At 36.6% G+C, this 21001-nt stretch overlaps 1 long non-coding RNA gene across 1 annotated transcript; it reads left to right on the top strand.

Annotated features, from left to right (window-relative positions):
- Positions 1-11596: 11596 nt before the first annotated feature.
- Positions 11597-20796, top strand: LOC129692995 (uncharacterized). Its single transcript, XR_008722809.1, has 3 exons — positions 11597-11654; positions 19627-19741; positions 20717-20796. It is a non-coding gene; the product is annotated as an uncharacterized LOC129692995 (long non-coding RNA).
- Positions 20797-21001: the final 205 nt, after the last annotated feature.

Genomic DNA, 21001 nt, shown 5'->3' with positions numbered 1-21001 from the left:
TGGTTTGTCTTATGTGACACACCAGTGTGCTAGGTATCTAGGGATGATGAGAAAGCACACAACAATATCTGAATAGTGTTATTATGGTTGGCAGTGAGTCTTACAAAGCCTTTACTTCAGGGACACAAAGCTTTAACGAATGTCTTCTTATATAATCAGACCATGAAGAGCAAAGTCATTAATTATCCCAAGAAAGTGATCGTGCATTTTAAAGGTGTAAAAGGAAGTGATTGATTTTAACTTTTCTGGTTTGCCCAATTTAGTCTTAACTTTTAGTTTCTTTTCTTTTCTAGACAGAATAAATAAAATGTACCATTTCTATAATATTTCTGACCATATCACACCATTACATTTCCTTCCAAACCAAATCTTTTTCTTTCACATCTGTTTATTTACATGTAAGATATAAGGAAAAAATCTTTCAAAATCTTCAATCTGGTCAATAGCTATTTTAAATGGCTTTGGAAGTTTCTCAATTTAATCTTCCTGTTTTCACCTACATAAAGCCTCCTTATAGCTAAATATTACATACATATATCTATTCATTTACACAATTTTATTTCTCAGAATTCTTTCATTAGCAGCCAGATAACAAACCAAACTGAAACGTTATAGAAAAGGATCGGTTTTAACTTGAGCTTTTCCTCAAGGTTGAGCAGAGCTGCTCTGCTAGAAGCAGTTCTTTTTGTTTGTAATAAAGTATAAAATGGGGCATTCTAAAATGAATGCATCCTTCTTCATGGTGCTTTCCATCAATGTATAATTAAAAGTGGATTTCCTTTTCCTCTTTGCTTGGAGGGATGGAAAGGCTGATAAACCTGGCTAAAGACGATAGAACAAAGAGAACTTTCATGAGTTCTTCTGCAAATAGTCTATCAGTTACAATTCCTACTGTTCAAATAGCCACACCATTCCAAAGAAGTTCTGAAATTAAAAAAAAAAAAAAAAGTCAAGCAGGGGGTCCTAGGAAAACTCAACCCCCATGCCAACTAGTGGAAAGAAAGAAAGAAAGAACAGGGGGAAACCCCATCTTTTGTTGTAAAGAGAACTAATGAAGCTGCTGTTAGAACTGTCCACAGTGATACAAGGAGGCTTTCCACCCACACACATTGTTCGCATGCCAGTCACCCCAATAATGGGAAGGAAGTGCCGCAGTTTAAAAGAGGTAGTTGCATACATAGCCTTCAGTTTACTTCAGCAAGGGCACACTTTAACCCATGTCAGTTCAGAGCTGGTGCAAAAAATAGGGAGGGTTGTCTGCTTCTGTTTTAAAAGAGAGATGGGCTCATGGTGGGGGTGGTTAAAATCCCATTGTCATTATAAATTGCTAATTAAATAATTATCAATTAGTGGGGCAGACAGAACTCATTCCAGTGTATTCCTTAGAGAGCTGTCAATAAAGAAAGAAAAAAAAAGTGCTAGGATTAATATATTGATATATTCTACTTTCAGTATTTTACATAGGCTACTGTGAATTACTGATTAAATATAGTACCAATTACAAGGAGACATGAATTTTCATTAATTGTGGTTTCATAAATTAATTTCAGGCTAACTGATTGACCAGGCTATTTTTTCAATGAACAGTATACTATATTATGTATTTCTCAATACATAAAAATATCAATACTTAATTCTCAAAAATACTATATACAAAATCTTTTAGAAAACAAAAATATTGGCCATTTATCATTGTTTTCAAATTTGAGATTGTAGGCTGCATTTTTAACTACAAAATGTTTTAGTTACAACTTTTTTGGCATAGACATTAACTAAAAGAGAGATAATTTAGAAACAGTCATTTCAAAAGTAATTGTGAAGTCTAGAGATGAAATTCAGTTGCACAGTTCTTGTTTTGCATTTGTGAGGCACTGGTCTCAGTGTCTACACCTGTTAAATATAGGAAAAGGAGAAACAAAAAAAAAATAAATGGAAGTGATTAGGAGAAAATAGAAATATGTAGTAATATAGAAATATATACAGTAAACATATACATAACTGTCATATTTTATATAAAAATTAAATACATATTAAACAGCATAAATTCACATGTTCTTTACAAGTTGATATGTTGTAAGACCTTAAATATAAGTATTGATAAGTTTTTCACATTTTGCAGTTGGTAGGAGCAGTGTTCAGTGTCAGGGTCTGAGGTTTCTCTGAAGAGCTGTGCGTTAAACAAGGCAGCCCAATGTGAAATCTGGGGAAGTGGAGGCTGAATCCCCAGAGGTCCACTTGGTTAGGCACAGCCTTTAGGGCATTCCTCCTGTACATGTAGCTTCTTTCTGCCTTTGTAAAATAAATAAATAAATAAATAGATAGATAGATAGATAGATAGATAAATAAATGAATAAATAAATAAATAATAAATGGTTCTAGACCTCTCTAATTATTACTTTTAACTGTAAATTTGAAAAGGTTTGCAAACTCGCTAAAAACTTCAGAAAATGCATTAATTAGCAAGTTACAGAAAGCCACCAAGTAACTTAAAATACATTGGCTTCAGTAGCTAGCAGGCATGGGGTGGGTGTGTGTGAGTGTGTATGACAGATTTTTGTTCCTACTAAAATGCTGGCTACCACAAATATAAGCATAAGGCTCAATTCTGAATAAAAATAATTGACATTCTAATGTTTGTAAAAACAGCTATTTACACGACAAACATCTTGGTTACAGACACCCAGCCTTCTTCATTATATTCAACTAATTACCTCACAAGAGATAAAGGGTGTCTCTGGCCAGGACCTGATGCCCCACTAGAGAATGGTTGAGTTCAGCAGATCTGGAATCAATTGACATCTCAAAATCTTAAAATAAGCTTCATTATGACCAGTCCTTAATTTGATTTACTTTAGGGAATACTTAACCATTAAAAGTCCTTACTCTGTTGTTTTATTGGATTCTTGTTCACGGTTCAGGATTGATCCACTTCAGCCTTTCAGCAAGAAGCAGTTTTCCAGGGAGGCCCAGCAGGTTCCAAATCAATAAGGTTAATAGATGTGGGGCCACACAGTCAGAGGTAATGTGCCCGCATTTTTGATGCCAGCAAAGAAAGTTCTGATGTCACTTTTGTGCAGGCAACAATGTCATCCCATTACCTGGAGCAGACTAGTTAAGTGCTCACAAGACGGTGAGTGGTCCATTAAGCTGACTTATTTTAAGGAAACTAGCTAAAGGGCTATTGTTTTAGAAAACTTTCAAAATTACCAGTCTCAACTATTTCTGAAGTGCTCACTACTTCCGGTAAGTTCAAACTTTATGAACAGGAAAGTTTAACTTTATGAATTTCAATCCCCACCCCCCAAATAACATATTGTGACCACAGTTTCCACAAACTTCCTTTTGTGAAGGAAATTCTATAAGGATGGGAGGTTTAAATAAAATTTTGGAAAGCTAAATAGTTAATCCAGAAAGCTCTATGCTTCTTTACTAGTCTTTATAAAGCAACATGACAGACTGGAAAGCTGGTTAAGAATGGAGAACCAAGGTTTAGTTCAGTTACAACTTAACAGTGTGTCTTGTTTTAAAAGTCATCTTTAGAAAGTTGGTGTTCTTACCCAAAGTCAGCAAAACCCTGGCACTTATAGACAGGTGATTCCTGAGCTCATACAGCTATCTCTTTCAAGGTTCCACATTAATCAAAACTAAATTCAATAAGTGAACACATGCAAACTGTACTGGTAATAGTAATTCATAAAATTTGCCCATATGTGCTTGAGAAAACTTTTACAAGGCACTTTTATCAAATAATTAATGCTGATTTACTGATTTTGTTCTGCATCCTTTCAATGATTTCACTCACAGAACCACTTGTTTGCTTATTCCCTACTTTATAAACATATATATATGTATGCATATATATATATATATATATTTGTTAAAATTTTTAAATAAAGCTCTTATGTGATTTAAAGTCTTTAATGCTCCAAGAATTTCTTGTACAAACAAACCAGTGTTCTTATTCCTATTGTGGACATGCACTGCCTTGTGCAGTGGTCAACTGGTCATATTCTAAAACAATTATGATTGCTTAAAAAATAAACATTATTGTCTTTCCATACATTTTTCTCTTTTGATGCTATATAATGTCCATTTGCTAATAAAGCGGCACTGTGTTATTCTTTTTGTATTCTTCTGTACTCATTAACCTCTTAAACAGTAAAATATCCTAGGTTAACTTGCAAATTCATTAAGTCTGGAGAAAACCAGCGTTATGAAAAAGCAAGGAAGCAAGAAAGAACAGGTGTTCTGAATGTGTTGTTAATTGAGTTTTAACCAGTTAGCATTGATCTGGTAGTCCCTTCCTTATGATGAAGATGTTTGTGATCCTGGTAATGACAATTATGCAATGAACACAAAATAATTGAAGTATGCTCTATTAATATAAAGATTCATTATGTGCCCAGCACATCTAAATTTACCTAGTGTCCTTGTAACACCCACCTGAAAAAAAAAAAAGTAAGAGCGAATATTCTGAACTTGTTACTAATATAAGAGGAGAAATTTAATCTTGAATTACCTCTCTAGTTGACATATTTTAAATGCTACTGAAACTGTGCTGAAATGGAAATTAAGAACCCAAATACAATTATTTTTGTAAGGGCTCATTATATTTATCTTTCTAAAGAAAAGCAGTTCTTTTGCCAGCTGTATATTATTTTTAAAAAATCATGTCTAATTTGAATAAATTAACATATTTACCTTCAAAAATTAATTCTTAGAAAGAAACCATAACTAAGAAAGCAATTTCAATTGCGTATTTTATAAGACGAGGAAAGCAAAACTTTCATTGTTCAGAATGCAGCTCCAGTCAATCTTATGTGCCTTGATACAAATTGGGAGGTTGCATTAATTTCAAAACATATTTTTTTTTTCACTTAATAAGGGAGACAAAAGAAACTTTCAACCAGAGCCTCCAGTTTGTTATCCTGGAATGTTTTGGTTTCTCAAATGTGAGAACATGATTGTTTTTATTTCCAGGAGGAGATAATAACACAGAAGCAATAAAAAAGATTCAAGGCAGCTTGCACAGCACAGGAAGTTCACAGCCAGGGACTTAATTTCTCACACAATGTACTGTGCAATGGGCCCATTAACTTAGATGAATAGGCTCTTTAAAGGTTTTTTTTCCCCCTTCTTCTTCTTCCAGATATGCAGCTGCCTCTGAATAGTGATATGTTAATGAGGCACACACTTGCCTATTCTTCAGGTACTCTGCATTCTGTACCTAGGCAATCTCTGTATATGAAAAGCTATCAGGGGCTCTATCTGCTGCCACACCTTCAATTATATTAACACCTGCACTGATAATCCCTGTAAGGTAAGCTAGTAGGGGGCCTATGGCCTTAGTCCACCCCTTTTCTCCCTACAATGTTACATCTGAGGCGGGAAAGGAAGAAGCAGGAGAGGAAAGAGAGAGAGAAGGGGGAAAAAAAAAGAAAGTCACTTTTATTACACATCAGTGGGAACCTTCTGAAAGCTTTCATGCCTAGGAAATTGTTATTTCTTCAAACAGCCGACAGCCTGCAGAGGAAAGTCTTAATGGAGACCTAGCTCCTGCATTGTTATGCATGGCCCTCATGTAGATTCAGGGGGGTGGATTAAGTTAGCTTTAAGAGTCTATTGTGTAGAGCATTAATTTGCAGGGCTCTTGATATTTGAGGTTGAAGGTTTACAACTTCAGTGCTTACTTAGATTAAGCTACATCCAAGGCTTGTTTATTTCCGTCTGCAGACTCTTATTTCCTAGTAAACATTACAGTTATACTTGTTAAGAGCAAGATTGTTGTTATGAATTTGAAAAAAAACACATGCTTACAATATTCATGCTAAAGTCTTGGTCCTGGTTTTCCCGGATCACCCTTCACTCTTAGCTCTTTATGAGATTAAAGAGCAAAATTGATTTCTGAAGAATATGTATGCCACCTAGCTAAATAGCCACAAGAAGAATGAGGGCATAGTTTGTAATGAATGTTTAATTATAACCTATCCAGAAATGGTAACTTCCTATGAAATGAACATAATTACCCCTTTCAAATTCCATACAATAATAGACATGGCCTCCCAAATACCAGTGCCTTCTACAGATGAACAAATCTAGAAAACTTTCTTTTGTTACTGTTTAATTTTTTTTTTAAGGTTCAATTTTAATTTTCCAATTCTGAGTTTCAGGAAGAAGTGTCTCTTCTAAACTGTTATTTGCAAATAATTTTATGTAATGCTTTAGATACACAAATTTAAAAGTCTTATCTTTCAAGTTTAAATTGTAAACTTCCATTCAGAAGTTTTATTCTGTAAACTCCTCGCCCCACTGTTTTCTTTTTATATACTCAGGGTTGTAGAGTCAATTGCTACCATGAATTTAACATGGCTGTTGAGGTAGGGGGAGGAAACAGACCATTGGAAACAATTCCGATCCTAATCTGGAATGGGAGCTTCTATAAATAGAAGTACATTATGTTTGAACAATGGAAGCCTCTAGTATTTTGAATCCTTTGCAATAGAAAATGATACCAAAAGAATGCTGAATATTTTATTGCATATTTTCCACATTGGGTTGGCATTTTTTAAATTATCCAATATTTGCATTCCTATTTTCCAGGTCTTCTGATATTGTAGTAACATAATTTAATTTCTTAGACATCAGAGTCCAAGGCTTTTACCAACCTTGGATTAGTCTCTTGAACCTTTTTGTAGGTCTTACTTCTTGACCTGTGCACATAGATTCATGAGTTGATTTCTAGACTCTAGGCAATAACGTTCTGTTATTCACACCAGAACAAATACTTCTCAGCCACCACACACAATGCTATTGCAAAATACAGATATGGATATGTAATGTATATATATAAACATGTAAACATATATGTGTGAGAGAGAGAGAAAGAAATGGGTCCCACCTTTGTGCAGCTTATTTTGGGGCAGGGCCTCTCTTTTTTGTATAGGCAAGTATAGGCAAGTAATAAATGCTTATAAAATGAGTAGGGTATGACTATGTATATGAACACATGCATTAAGTTATCTTTAGCGAGTGTTTGTTTTTTTTACTAAGCAGCCAAGATAAATGAGTTCAGTCTACCTAATTTTAGCAGAAATTTGTTGGTAGTGTTTGTGTCCCTAGTAGGACACTTGACTCTGGCAATTTATATGAGAGTAATAAAATATGGGAAAACATGTATTTAGCATGGAAAAAAAGCTGTTCTATGTTTCATGTGATAAATACTTCTAAATAGATGTCAGGTCCAACTGCTGTGTGTTGAAGAACTGGATCCTGTTCATTTCATTGAGGACAGTTTTGGCCTTGATCTTGAAGTTGCTGTGGGAGTTGTCATTAATGACCATAACATCATCACAAAAAGAATGCTAGAGCTTCAAATGTTCTTCATAAAGTGCACAAAGATTTCCATGGCTCAGAGCACTGTGTCAAAGAAAGGAGCGAAAGACTGATTATTAGTAAACATACAGCTAATAATAGTGATAATGGTCATACAGCTGACAATTTCCATTCATGCTGGACTTAGTAAAACACCAAATTCTGTCCTGAATTTATTCTATTACTAGATTGCATTTTCACAATGGACCATTGAAGTGGCATCATTATCTCCACCTGAGGGAAAAGCAACTTTAGCAGAGAAGGAGCATTTACTCAAGACATGCAGCTGGAAAGCATGGAACTGAAATTTGAAGTCAAGTTTTCTTTCCTCTTAAATTTCTTCTCTTTACAGCTGCATTATTGTTATTCTGTCCTGTGATGAGGTGCTCTAGCTGTTTCAGAAACCCAAGTGGCTAACTTTGTTCTTCTGTAATTCTTTAGGAGAGTGGGGAACAAGCATTATTTGAAACTTAACATAAGCAAAGCTTTTAAGTGCTGTCTGTCAAAATGAATTCTGCTAAGCTCTTGTCCAAAGTCTAGACATACATTTTTCATGGCAATAGCTGTGATAATTTTTAAGACTTTTAGTAAAAATGCAATGTAAATGCCTGCTTCTTAAAGCTAAGTGTGTGTGTGTGTGTGTGTGTGTGTGTGTGTGTAATAAGGGGTAGCAGGATGGCTCACCTGGGACCCATGTGGTGGAAGGAGAAAACAAATTCTCGTAAGTTGTCCTCCCACGCTCATTTATGCCTATGGTAAAGGCATGTCCTCTGCCAGATACATAGACAGACAGACACACACACACACACACACACACACACACACACACACACCAATAGATGTAATTTAAAAAATTTTAAAAATATATCGTAAGAATAAAAACAAGAAAGCAGTTGCAAGTAAAAACTGGGTACAAAGAACGTGCAAAATTACACCTGCTTGTCATCACTCTAACAAGAAATGGGAATGAAGAACATAAGGGAACACACACTTTCCTTACTCTCCCGGAAGGCAAATATAACACAGGCAGGAAGGATGGGGGAAGCAGCTGCCAGTAGCCTGGGATTAAATTCTGATCCACTGTTTGACAACTGTAAAAACATATTTGATCACTGATGTCATTGCTGGGAAGCCCGATAAATGCTCTGGGGCTTTGTAGACAATGAAGACCCCCAGGCTCCATTGTGGCTATTGCCTATTTCTGATACAAGTAGGAATTTTATGTTACAGTTTTCATGTGTTCACAGCCACAGCAACAGACTGGTGGTATTAAAAAAAAAAAAAAAAAAAAGGCAGGGGGTGGGGTGGATGGACCTACTTTTAGTCAAGTTTTGATGAAGTTAAGTAAATTGATCCAGAATTTAATTTTAAATCACAAGTTAACACTTATAAATGATACCAAATATTTGATCATTTCTGGTTAAAGCACATTCAAATAATGAAATGAGTTTATATTTGTGAGGTCTAACAAGGACCAGGTGAGCATATTTTCTTCTATACATGACAAAATGACTTTTTCTTTTCTTCTTTTTTTCCTTTCCTCTGTTGAGAATCAAACCTTGGGCCTTGTGTGTGCTAAGCAAGTACTTCACCACTGATCTACAACCACAGTCCACACCAAATTCCAGTTGGTGCAGTTTTTGTATGTTTGTTTGTTGTTTGCCTTCAGGAAGTTTCACTGAAGGAGGAGGTGATTTGGGTTAAGTAAATCTGTGAGCCAAACCTTACTTATCACAGTTGTTTACTCTGTGGTTTTCAGCAAAGACTTAAGTCACTGGGACTGTGTCACCTGTGTGTCAAAGGAGAACGAGAACGTCCACCTTTTCAGCACTGCATGTTTTAAGAGCTCAGGAGGATATAAAAGAAATTTTGCATTCAGTTCTTACTCAAAGTGTTGACTCAATGGCAGTTACACTTTAGTATAATAGACACCGGGGGCTGTTTGTAATAGGAAAGACTGTGCAAAAGCTGAGAAGATAATTAAAAATGACAGAACAGGGAAAGAGAGTAAACTCAGAGACAAAAATATTTAAATAAGTAAGTAAGTAAATAAATAAATAAATAAATAAATAAATAAATAAAGCAAGCCACTCAGCAGCCAAGAAAAAACAAAAAAACAAAACAAACAAACAAACAAAAAAACCTGCATATAATTCTACTCTGATTTTGGGAATAATGTTTTTATACAAGAACAAAATGACCCAATGAATGAAAAAAATACATAAAAGCTATATTATAAAACTATGGGGAAATGAAGAAAAAAAAAAAAACCTCAAGTAAATTAGATTAAATATGGAACTTTTGTCAAAGAGCAATTGAATAATGCATAGAGAACAATATAATAATCTAAATCTCTGGGAAGTCTTGAGAAGACAAAAGGAAAAACAAAGAAACATGGGGAAAGACAGGGGAAAAAATCAACAACACAAATAGACACTTGGCAATTTAAAAACACAATTGTTTAAGTCAGTAGAACTTTCCATGTTGACAGCAAAAAGACATGCTTGGATAGAATAAAAGACACACAAGTTAGAAAACTTTTTAAAAATTTCCAGTTAAGACAGTATGTTTATTTAAGCAATAAGTGGTGAGAAAGAGAGAGAGAGAGTATGTGTGTGTGTATGCACACACGAGTCTTTGTTTTCAAAATGGAGAAACTACTTCACTTACTTCGAAACTTCTTTATCTTGACGTGATAGAAACTTGATGTTTACTCATCCACCTAATCGGAAAAGATAAAGATGAAACCAAGAGCTGTAATAGCTGTCTTTGCTAGTAAAAACATAGGTATCATTTTCCGGCAGCCCAAACCAAGTATTTCCAGCCATTCATAAAGACCTCTAAAATTCACTGAGAGAATTCTTCCCCTCCTAAAACAAAGTGGTGCATGTGCAGTGAGTGACCAGGGTCGAAAGGCAGGCACACTGGTTCCTACTCAGAGGTTGCGAGGGACCAGCTGCTGCTTACCATTTTTCTTTATTACTCTTTCCTCCCCTTTAAAATTCAACAGCGTCCTGCAGCCACACGTAGCAACATCCAGTTACTACATGTCCCTGAGTTTGTGTCTGTGTGCCTTTGTATTGGAGGAATAGCCCATGAGCCAACTTGTCATGCACCCCTAACTCTGAGCCCCGCACCTGCAGCTGGAGGCAGCCTCCTGCTTAGCTTGCTGTGCACTGACAAGCTGGCCATACTGTCACCGAGCCGTACTCAGAGACAGACAGAGAAAACCCTTTTAGAACCGGGGCAAGCCATGAGGAGCAGAGGTAAACATTTCTGTTTCTGTGCTTTGTTTTGCTTTTTACAAGAAAGATATATGTCCATATGGAAGAAATAGCTGGGCAAAGGGGTTATTTAAGCCTGTGTGTGTGTGTGTGTGTGTGTGTGTGTGTGTGTGTGTGTTCGTACAAGGGTGTTTCTGAACTTAAATGGGTAAGTCAGGAAATAAAATAATCTACTAGCTAAGGAAAAGGTTAAAAAATAGATGCAGATAGTTAATTGGTAGATGATAGATATGTAATCTGTAATTTTTATTGATTTTATTTTAATTCTTAAATTTATTAGTGTGTATGTGCGTATGTGCGCTAAAGTATGTATGAAAAGGTCAGAGGACAACTTTTACACTTTTGCCTGAGTTTGGGGGATCAAATATAGGTTGTCAGGTTTGTGAAATAAGTTTCTTTACCCGCCGAGCTATCATATTGGCCCAGTTTATATTTTAAAAATGAAAGTTTCATGCAAAATGAATGAAATATGTTTATGTTAGGCATAAAAGTACTGTGCTGGTAAAGACTGCACAGGAATTGTTAAGGAATAATCACTAATAAAAAGTAGACTTTTTATTTTGTTTGAAACTCGAACTGTGTAGCATATCTGATGTAAATAATCACTTCTAATATTTACAATTTTTAAAAAGAGGGTGGCTGGAAATTTTTGGACAAGATCTCTGCAGACAACTGGAAACACAGTGTACCCAGGTGGTGGGTCTCGTCTGTGGCAATATATTTTTCTGTCTGTCCAATTGAATATGGCCATAAAGGGAATAAAACCCCATGTAGTCTCCAGCAGTGACAATTTAATCAATTGTCTAAGACAGAAAAGAAGCAGAGTCCCGTAATTTTAATATCTGCATTTTTTTCCCACTGGGAAGTATAGAGATTGTTGTTTATCTATTGCTTTTCATTCTGTTTTTAACATCTAATTTTTTTATGGACCAATTTTTTACAGTGGTAGGAATGATTGACAAAAACAGACCTAATAGGGAAGAGCTCTTATTTCTGAAGGTAAGCGTTTTATACATCAGCCTTTCTTATGATATCTTCCCCCACAGAGGATTTATGTGCCAACCATGGCTTGCAAACTTCCAACATGAGCACCTGCTGTTGACACTCGGAGATCCATCCTGAAAACAAATTCAAAGTGACGAGGAGTTTATCAGAATAGGAGCACGATTCTGTTAATATTTCTTAAAATGGTAACTCTGACCAACTACATCTACTTTTAACCAGGGTTTAAAAAAAAATATTTTTACATACACAAGGGCCATTTTTACAGTGTCATAGTGAAACAGTAAGTATAATTAAATTAATAAAATTCCATTTTTTCCTATAAGTGACAAAATACATTATTGCTTATGATGTTTTAATACATTCTGGGACAAATTTTTAAGATAAATAAGATGCAAGTAATTTGAACTCATCATCAGTGACTGTTCTGTTGCTCCCGTTAGTATATTAAAAATCTCATCAAAACAGTGATCGGTTTGAATTACTGGAACATGGAGAGCTGTTTCTTTTTGCACCAATGCATGTTAGCCTTCACTTGTGAAAACCCCCAAACCTATGTTGAGTAATTTAAAAAGATAATGATACTACTCTCCTTGATCAATGATTTAGAATCTCCTAGTAAAAACTGAGTTAAGCTGACAGCCATCAGAGGAGAAAAATATAATTATTTTAATTCTATAAGCTGTGAGACGAATGCTTAAGCAAAGGGTTTAAAAGGATTCGTGTATTAAATTCAATTAAGGAATAATTTTACAAGTACATAGGTACATGTGTTTTCCAAGTATAAGTCAATGTGTTATAAATGTTGCTAACTAAATCCTATGAAAAATAGGCAAATATAGAACTAGAAAAAGATAGTCACACATTTTACTTAGAAAGAACACCTTTTGTCCATGAAAAAGCACACAAGAAAAGAATAGGGCCACCATAACATAACAGGTATAAACTCCTGTGGGAGTAAGTTTAGATTAGATTTAGATCCAAGCACATAATATGCTTATATTATAATATACTCTAACATAAGTTAGAGTAAGTTCTTGTTTATATCTCTATTCAGATGACCATCCTTTCAAAGAGGTTACATGTGAATGGATATACCATCCAAGGGTTACATATTCAACTTAGCCTAGTTTCCTTGAATATCACATAATGACTAACTGATCCCCAACATGGGGAAATATGGCCATAGGTCAGCATGTTTTCTAAAGGCACAGATAGGGCTGCATTCCCAAGATGTGCCTTAGAGTTGGGCAGTTCTGCTTGTCCTTGAACACACAGAGTCTTTAACCATGACAACTAGGTTGATACCAAAGCAATCAACCCTATCTAATTCTTTTCACAGAAAGGAAGCCCAGCCTCTTCCTTAAACAAACCGACAACACTAAATTTAGTCAGAGCCTCAAGTAGCCTCCGCTCTCTAAGAGGTCTATACAACACAGCTACAAATGCAGACTAGGAATATGGATCTCCAACCCACTCTTTAAAGTTGTTATTTCAATGCTTCAACTTTAAATAGCCAAGAGGAAATAGGCATTCCGTTGAAAAGGAAGAGTTGACCGGTGGTAGAATGAAGGTGGAGACCGCATCGGAATACTCAGGCTGATCTAACGGCTTATTTATTTATTTGGGAGTTAGTAACCCATTCCATTCTTTCAGACTGGGACTGCATCATGATAATTTTCAAGCTTGAAATGATTGACTTAGAAAAGAAGAGAGATACCAGATTGCCTAGAGAGTGATATGTGTAGTTGGACATACAACCCTAGAGCATGTGTGTGCAGATACAGGTGTGTCTAAGCAGCAGCGCTGTTACCTCCCTTTTGTGATGTCACTACTTACTGTTGGGCTTGATACTACAGACTAGGTGTGAACGCAAAAATTTCCAGCCTCCTTTTCTTACCTTTTTTTTCAGGATTTTTACTGTTTTTCAAACTCAAAACACAAAATAAAAGCAAAAACAACAACAACAACAAACCCTTAAGAAATGTAGCATCTAAACCAGGGAAGTTTTCCAGTGGAAATATTCTTTGTCCATTTTTTCAGCATGCTTTCTTACCATACAAATTATGCCTCAAGACAACTAAGATGCAACAGACAAGGGGTCTATCATGCTTCGGGTACATATTTTCCCATAAACCTAGTGGTATTTATGAGCCCTGGGAGCCTAGCTGGCTGAGCTGTACACCTGTTGAAATAAGAATACAGGCTCCCAAGAAGATTCTCTTGATTTGAAAAATAACAGTTCATGCTATCATCCACAGTGAAGGAAATTATACTGTGACATTTTAGACTGGATGATATCGGGAATCTATGAAGATAACAGCACTTAGGTGTTTACAAGGACAATTTTTCTTCCCAAATGCAAACAGATTTGCTTTGAACCACAAAAAGCCATTAACCATGTTGGTCCAAACTTTTGTCTGAACCTTTTTTTTTAAACTTATTTTATTTTTAATAAAGTGGGGCAGGATGGGGAAGGGGACATATGCAGAAGATGAAGGTGCCCACAGAAGTTAAAAGAAGGTATCTGATACCCTGGAGCTAGGGTTACAGCTGGTTTTGAAGCACCTCACTCACACCAGTGCTGGGAACGACTTCCACAGTAGCCCTCATTCCTCCTTTTAAAGGGAGCAGGGGCTGTCTCTGGCACGAACTCAGTGACAGGCTTTCTGATCACCTTCCCCTGGAGGGTGCAGCCTTGCGAAGCCACAGAGGAAGACAATGCAGCCAGTCCTGATGAGCCCTGAGAGGCTAGGGTCAGATGGAAGGGGAGGAAGACCTCACCTATCATTGGACTGAGGGAGGGGCATAGGAGGAGATGAGGGAGGGGGTGGGATTGGGAGAAGACCAGGGAGGGGGACACAGCCGGGATACAAGTTGAATAACTTGTAATAAATGATAATAATAATAAATTAAAAACATAAAACAGAATGCTCTGAGAACCTAGATCTGTTAAGAGTGTTTCAAGTACAAGAAGGAAGAAAATCGAATGACAAGGGAAGACACAAATTACTGAAGGAACTAAATTGTTCTACAACCTCTCTCTCTCTCTCTCTCTCTCTCTCTCTCTCTCTCTCTCTCTTTGTGTCTCTGTTCGGGGGGGGTGTGGGTGTGGGTATGAATTTTTTTATCATCTCTGGTTTTGTTGTTTCTATGTTTTGTTTTTGGCGTAGGTGTGAACCAAATTACTTCACCACTTCTCGGTTTTCTTGTTATTACGGCTGTTGGCGGAGGGGTGCAGGCACGCATGTATTTATGTGGGCTTTGGATTGTTAGCATGGTGCCCTATCCTCAAGGGCTCTGTCTCCACAGTATATTTTGAGATGGATCTTTTATTGAACCTAGAGCATACCAGTTGAGATAGCCTGGCTGGCCAACAACCCCAGGGACCTTCCTACTTCTGCTTTCCAAGTGCTGGATTGCAGACACGTCCGCATGTTTTGCTGGTGCTACAGTTTCAAATTCAGGCCCATTTCTTTGTATAGAAAGCACGTTATCAACCAAACCATCTCCCTTACCTTTAACTCATCACTGATGGCTAAGACCAACATAATGGAGTTCAGAACACATCGTTCTTCTGCAAAGGCTCTCCGTTTATTTTTTCTATATTTGGTTTTATATATATAAAAAAAGACACATATAAATAAATCAAAACGTAATGGCTGTAAAAAAAATAAAAGAAATAAAAATAAAAGAAAAAACTATTGGCAACGTGGAATGTAATTGCAACCAGTTCAAGAGATGATTAAAAAATAAATGTGCTCATACCACGCTCTCAACGGCTGTGTCCCCCACAGTCCACTGCTTGCAGCTCCCTATCATTCTCCAGTCTATTCTTGGTTGTGGATTCCCCTGTGCTCTTTGTGCACTTTAAGTTTAATTTTGCATTTAAAAACTCAATTGGCTCATCTGTTAAGCATTAAGCAGCTCCCTTTTGAGCCACAGGGGGAGCCCTGGGAAAACCCACAGCTGCTAGAACATGGAAAATGGGTTTAAAAAACAAAACCATTTTGGAACTTTAAAGCATTTTAGCAGCCGTGAATTTCCCAGTTCTTACCCCCCAAATGGTTCATCTGTTTAACTTTTATCTGGTATTAGAGAGCACAAACCAGAGCATTAAATAGCCCTCAAATGAGTTTTTGCTTAGTGCAAAATGAAAGTAAAAGCTAAGCAAGCCATGTGGGAAGATCTCTGTGAGAGCTATGGACTGAAATACCTTCAAGCATATTCTCTCTCCAGTCACAGACACAATCCTGAAGCTCAGTCATGCCTGCCGAGGTATAGCTTTTCTTCTATTCATTTAGACATCCATCCCCACCCCCTCCAAAGGGAAGGAAAAGTCAGTCTAATACAAACAGCAAATCCCAGAGTATAGATGAGAATAACAATGATGCAAAGTTAATAGGCTGAGGGTAGTAATGAAATGCTCAGTCAGGATTTGTAGTTCTGCAATGAATACTCATTGACTGAAAAATTCATGTTTTCTTACAGTTGGATAGGCTCTAGACAAACATAAGTTGCCATTTTTTTGTACATATTCTCCAAATCGCTCCTAACCAGCCCCCCAAAAGTCTCACTGAGTTACAACTCCAAGTGTCCTTGTTAGAGGCAAATTTATTTCCATCATGATATAGCACTCCTTGTAAAATGAAAGAGTGTTTTTTGCTGGATGATGACTGTAAAGCCATCATTTACTGTTGATAACTAATGCAAGTAATAGAAGGCAAAGCCGAATCATGATAGCCTTGAATGAGCAGGATATGAAGACGGCACTGGAATCCAAAACTCATGGAATGTGCAACAAGAAGCTTAGTGGGATCCAGGAAGACAGACAGAGGTTCTGGGTTATAGAACTGAAAAAAGGATGCCTGTGAAGAGTTCCAGTCAAAGTTTATCCTAGCTAAACGTATGTGAGAGAAACCCAGGTGGTTCAACGGAAATGAGCACAAGGAATTTAGTAAAATGCCAACAAAATCCTTTAGTTCATGTTTGTGGATCTGCCCCTGACGCGGCTCACTGAATTCTCCTATATAATTTGCATTTTAAACTCATAGATACTTTAGTAATTTAAATTAGGTGCATAAATGGAATCTAGAATAAAATTCAGCCAATATTCTTCATCTTATCAACCAATGGCAGATTCCAGAGTAAAACTGATAGTTCTTAGCAACAGTCTGAAATGTCTTTTACGAGGAGTTCGGTATTGATTAAGGTAGAAGGGAGATAGTTTGTGATGGATGTGTTCACAGAAAGTTTTCTATGGATTCTAAAATAAAATATACTTGCAAATTCCTCAAGTTCAGTTTATTTCACTTTCTCCCTTCTTCAATCTTTTAAACTCTCCAATATTTCTATGAACTGCTTGTATGTCTGAATATCTAGAGACATAGATATGATGTGATTGTGGAAGCATATGGATCAGCCACAACTTATGATGCTAGAAGATAAAATTCAAAATACTTTTTGAATGGTACATACTAACAAAATATGAAAAATGTACAATGAGCAAGTACTTGTATCACATTTTGCCCAAGTTAGACAATTATGAAGGAAAAAAATTATTTTCATTTGAAAAGGTCAGAAAGGAAACTGAAGAGACAGGTCAGTGGTTTTAAGCAAGCATTAAATCTCTACCACGTACACATGTCATTAGCTAGTCAGCGGTTCTCAACTCTCCTCATGCTGGGGCCCTTCACTACAGCGCCTCATGTTGTGGTGACCCCGACCGTAAAGTTATTTTCATTGCTACCTCATAACTGTAATTTTGCTACTGTTCTGAAATGTAATGTATCTGTTTTCTGAGGGTTTTAGGCGACCCCTGTGAAAGGATAGACACATCAGGATAGACCCATTGACCACTAATCTAGAGCATTCAGGTTTGCTTCCCCAATAACCAAAGAAGGCAGCTCCCAACCCCCTGCAATTCTAGTCTCAAGGGCTCTGATGCCTCTTCTGTTCTCTGTAGGCTCCTGCTTGCACGTAGTGCACATATACCCGTGAAGCCTCATGCACATACACACTTAAAAAAGCTGATAGTTAAAAACACACACACACACACACAGAGAGAAAGAGAGAGTGATCAGAAAAGATGTCAGTTTTCCTTTTATCCAAAATCAAATAGTAAAATTTGAAAGTGAAATGATTAATGACAAAAAAATATATCTACTGTGTGCAAGAGAAGGGATTGCCCACCATTTTTACTATTTTGGGGGGTGGTGGAAGAGGGAAAACATTTATGAAATATCTACTATATACACTCCTGGATGAGTGTGCGACATTGTACTGAGTGATCTTCATGGGGCCAACTCTTTCCATTTAGTCCATGTGTCCTGAGACAGAACTGATTTTCCCAAGATTGGAGAACGAGTGTTCAGCACACATGCACCGATCAAAGAAGAATAAAGTTTAGTGTACCAATGGGAGACCAAAATAAAATTTGCAGCTAGATCCTAACGTAGACACAGAGCATATTCTTCTTTTTGAATCCATTTTAATAAAAATACCGGTTAACACAGTACTCACTTTGAATTATTTCTTCACTTCATGCCAGTGTCTGTATTTTTCTGCTTCTTTTATGTTGCAAGTTCTCCTTTAAATGCCAGATGACCCATGGTTATTGGTTTATATTTAAAAACGAGGCAAGAGAAGGTCAAACTGAGAGAAAGCAGGATCTGCAATGAGCTCTGCATTTCATAGGATCTACTTTGGAGAGATTAATGCCCTCTTTGGGATTAGGAATTGGTGGCCCAAGAGGAAAGCTCCCTCAGCATGAGCCTTGCCTGCTCCCAGACTCCCTTTTTCTCTCTTACCAAGTATTGATGTTTGGTTAGATCATCTTTTGGCTTTCCATCAAGCAACCTGTTTTATCTTGGTAGCAGCCCCAAACACATGCATCCCAGATTGTGTTTTGTTCAGTTCCAGTTAATTGGTAAACACTTCATTGGTTGCCCATTAGTCAACATTTGTTCAGATTTTTTCATGCCTTTCCCTCACATGCTGTTATTATTTTTAAAAAAATTCTTACTCTTGGTTTTATTGGTGTTTAAGAGAAGAAATAGAACAAATAACTAGCTTGTATAAGTAAATTCCCAGGGTAATTGTTGCAAAATGATTAAAATGTATGATTCTAAATTCTAAAATTTGAGTTATACTCACATTTGTTTAATAAATTCATTTGTTTGAGGTTGTGATAAACTACAATTACTTTGTGTTTATAACCTAATCCAAGTATTAAATTTAAATTTAATCACTTGGAACATTTCCACTTATTTTTAATACAAAATGTGATATATATATATATATATATATATATATATATATATATATATGAACTGCAAAGCACATACTAACACTCATGTATCATTCTCCTAATGCTGCCAAATTAACATTGTACATGCTCCTTACATTATTTGAATTTGAACGCTAAAACCATTTTTTCTCCAGAGATAATCACCATCTTGAATTAAAAGTTTATCATTCTTTGTCATGTATTCCTTAAATTATCACAAAAGAGAACAATTAAATAATGTTTTTCTAATATTAATACATAAAGAATCATAACATTTGAGACTTGCTTTTATATCAAAAGTTAAAAATTTTAGTATTTTTCACAAATTCTTATTTTATTTATTTAAACTTATATAATATACACCTATAAAAATAAACTGTTTATTTTTAAAAATCCATTTCCTTCTTGATAGACATTCAGGTTATTTCCAACTTTTGCTATTAAATTAACCCTGCAGTGTTTGGGGTTTTTGCTTTGTTTTTTTAATTTTAAAACGTTTTGATTACTTCTTTTAGACTTTCCTACACTGTATTTTGATCATATTAACCCTTTATTCCTCCCATTAACTCCTCCCAGATCCACCATCAACTCTTTAGTCTCACCGCTTAAATGTCCTGTTTGGTTTTGTTATTTTCCTTTTTTGTTTAATAAACTATTGGCTTCATTCTGTACTGTTCACAGACTTCTGGATGTGGAACCACCGCCTGAAGCATGGTTGACCTACCAGGATCCGCACACTTAAAGAAAACTGACTTTCCTTTCCTCAGAACCCACAGCCGTAGCTCCTCAGTTAGGGGTGAGGACACATGAAACCTTGCCTAGTTCATGTTACAGTATTTCCCAGCTGACCATGTGGAGGCCACGTGCTGTAAGTCCATAAGTGCACCAGTCCTGCTTTGTACAGAAGATGTTGTTTTGTTCCTGTTCTCTCTAACCTATGGCTCTTGCAGTCATTCCATGCCCTCTTCTGCAGTGGTCCCTGAGCTTTGGTGAGGGAGCGTATAATATAGTTGTCCTACTTGTGGGATGAGCCCTCCACATTCAGCTATTCTCCGTATTTTCAGAAGTTCAGAGTTTCTGCAAAACTACTGCCCGCTGCACAAAGCAACTTCTCTGATGAGGTCTGAGAGCTACACTAATGTACAACGACAGAGATACAAATTTAGAGGACATGTTGGTATGATGTCCATTTACAGAATGATAGCAGTAGGTTCACTCCTGGAGCTTGTGATCTCCCCAAGCATGTGCTCTTGGCAAGGGGTGTAATATGTTTTTCCTCTCATGCAGTAACTAAAACCAATAGGAAAGCGGTTGTTAACTGTGCAAACACTGGTGCCACTTTGTGCCCGTAGGCATATCTTTCTTCTATGATGGTTATTATTGCAACTCACAGGGGTTTCAGTTGGATAAGACTATTGATGTCCCCCACCCTCAGCAGCCTGTGAAAGATAGTCAGCAGGGAAAAAGTCTGCAAGGAAAAGGGAGGCAACCAATTTGATTTTTCATGGCCTGTGAGCAATGTGTGCAGTGTCTCCATCAAGATGGTCTTACTATCAAGTTCTAGTGGGTCATATAAGAGAACTTACAATAGCCTGTGTTGTTTTGAGAGCCCCTGAACACATCTATACATCTTACCAACAACTGAAGTTTATAAAATAGTAGTAGTTTTCCATATGGGTTTTTCAAACGTTTTTTTTTTTTTTTTTTTTTTTTTTTTTTGTTTGGTTGGTTGTTTGGTTGGTTCGTTTTGGTTTTTTTTTTTTGTTTTTAGTTTTTCAAAAGAAGGTAGCACTGGCTTTCCTGTGAAGACTTTCAACTGTGAAGACTGGCCTTGAACTCATGGAGACCTGCCTGCCCCTGCCTCATGACTGCTGGGATTACAGGTATGCATCATAACTGCCCAGGTTCAAACATTCTTAGAGTTAGTCATTTCCCTCAACAATCTCTCCTTTGCCCTATCCTCCTAATCCTTTCCCCACTCACACCAACCTGCCCATTATTCCCAATTTCCCCTTCACCAGTGTTTTACCAAAAAGTAACTTATGTTTTAAACTTT

This window comes from Psammomys obesus, unplaced genomic scaffold (genome assembly GCF_907164565.1).
Source record: "Psammomys obesus unplaced genomic scaffold, mPsaObe1.curated_primary_1811, whole genome shotgun sequence".
Lineage (NCBI taxonomy): Eukaryota > Metazoa > Chordata > Mammalia > Rodentia > Muridae > Psammomys > Psammomys obesus.
This window is presented reverse-complemented; position numbering and strand designations above follow the sequence as displayed.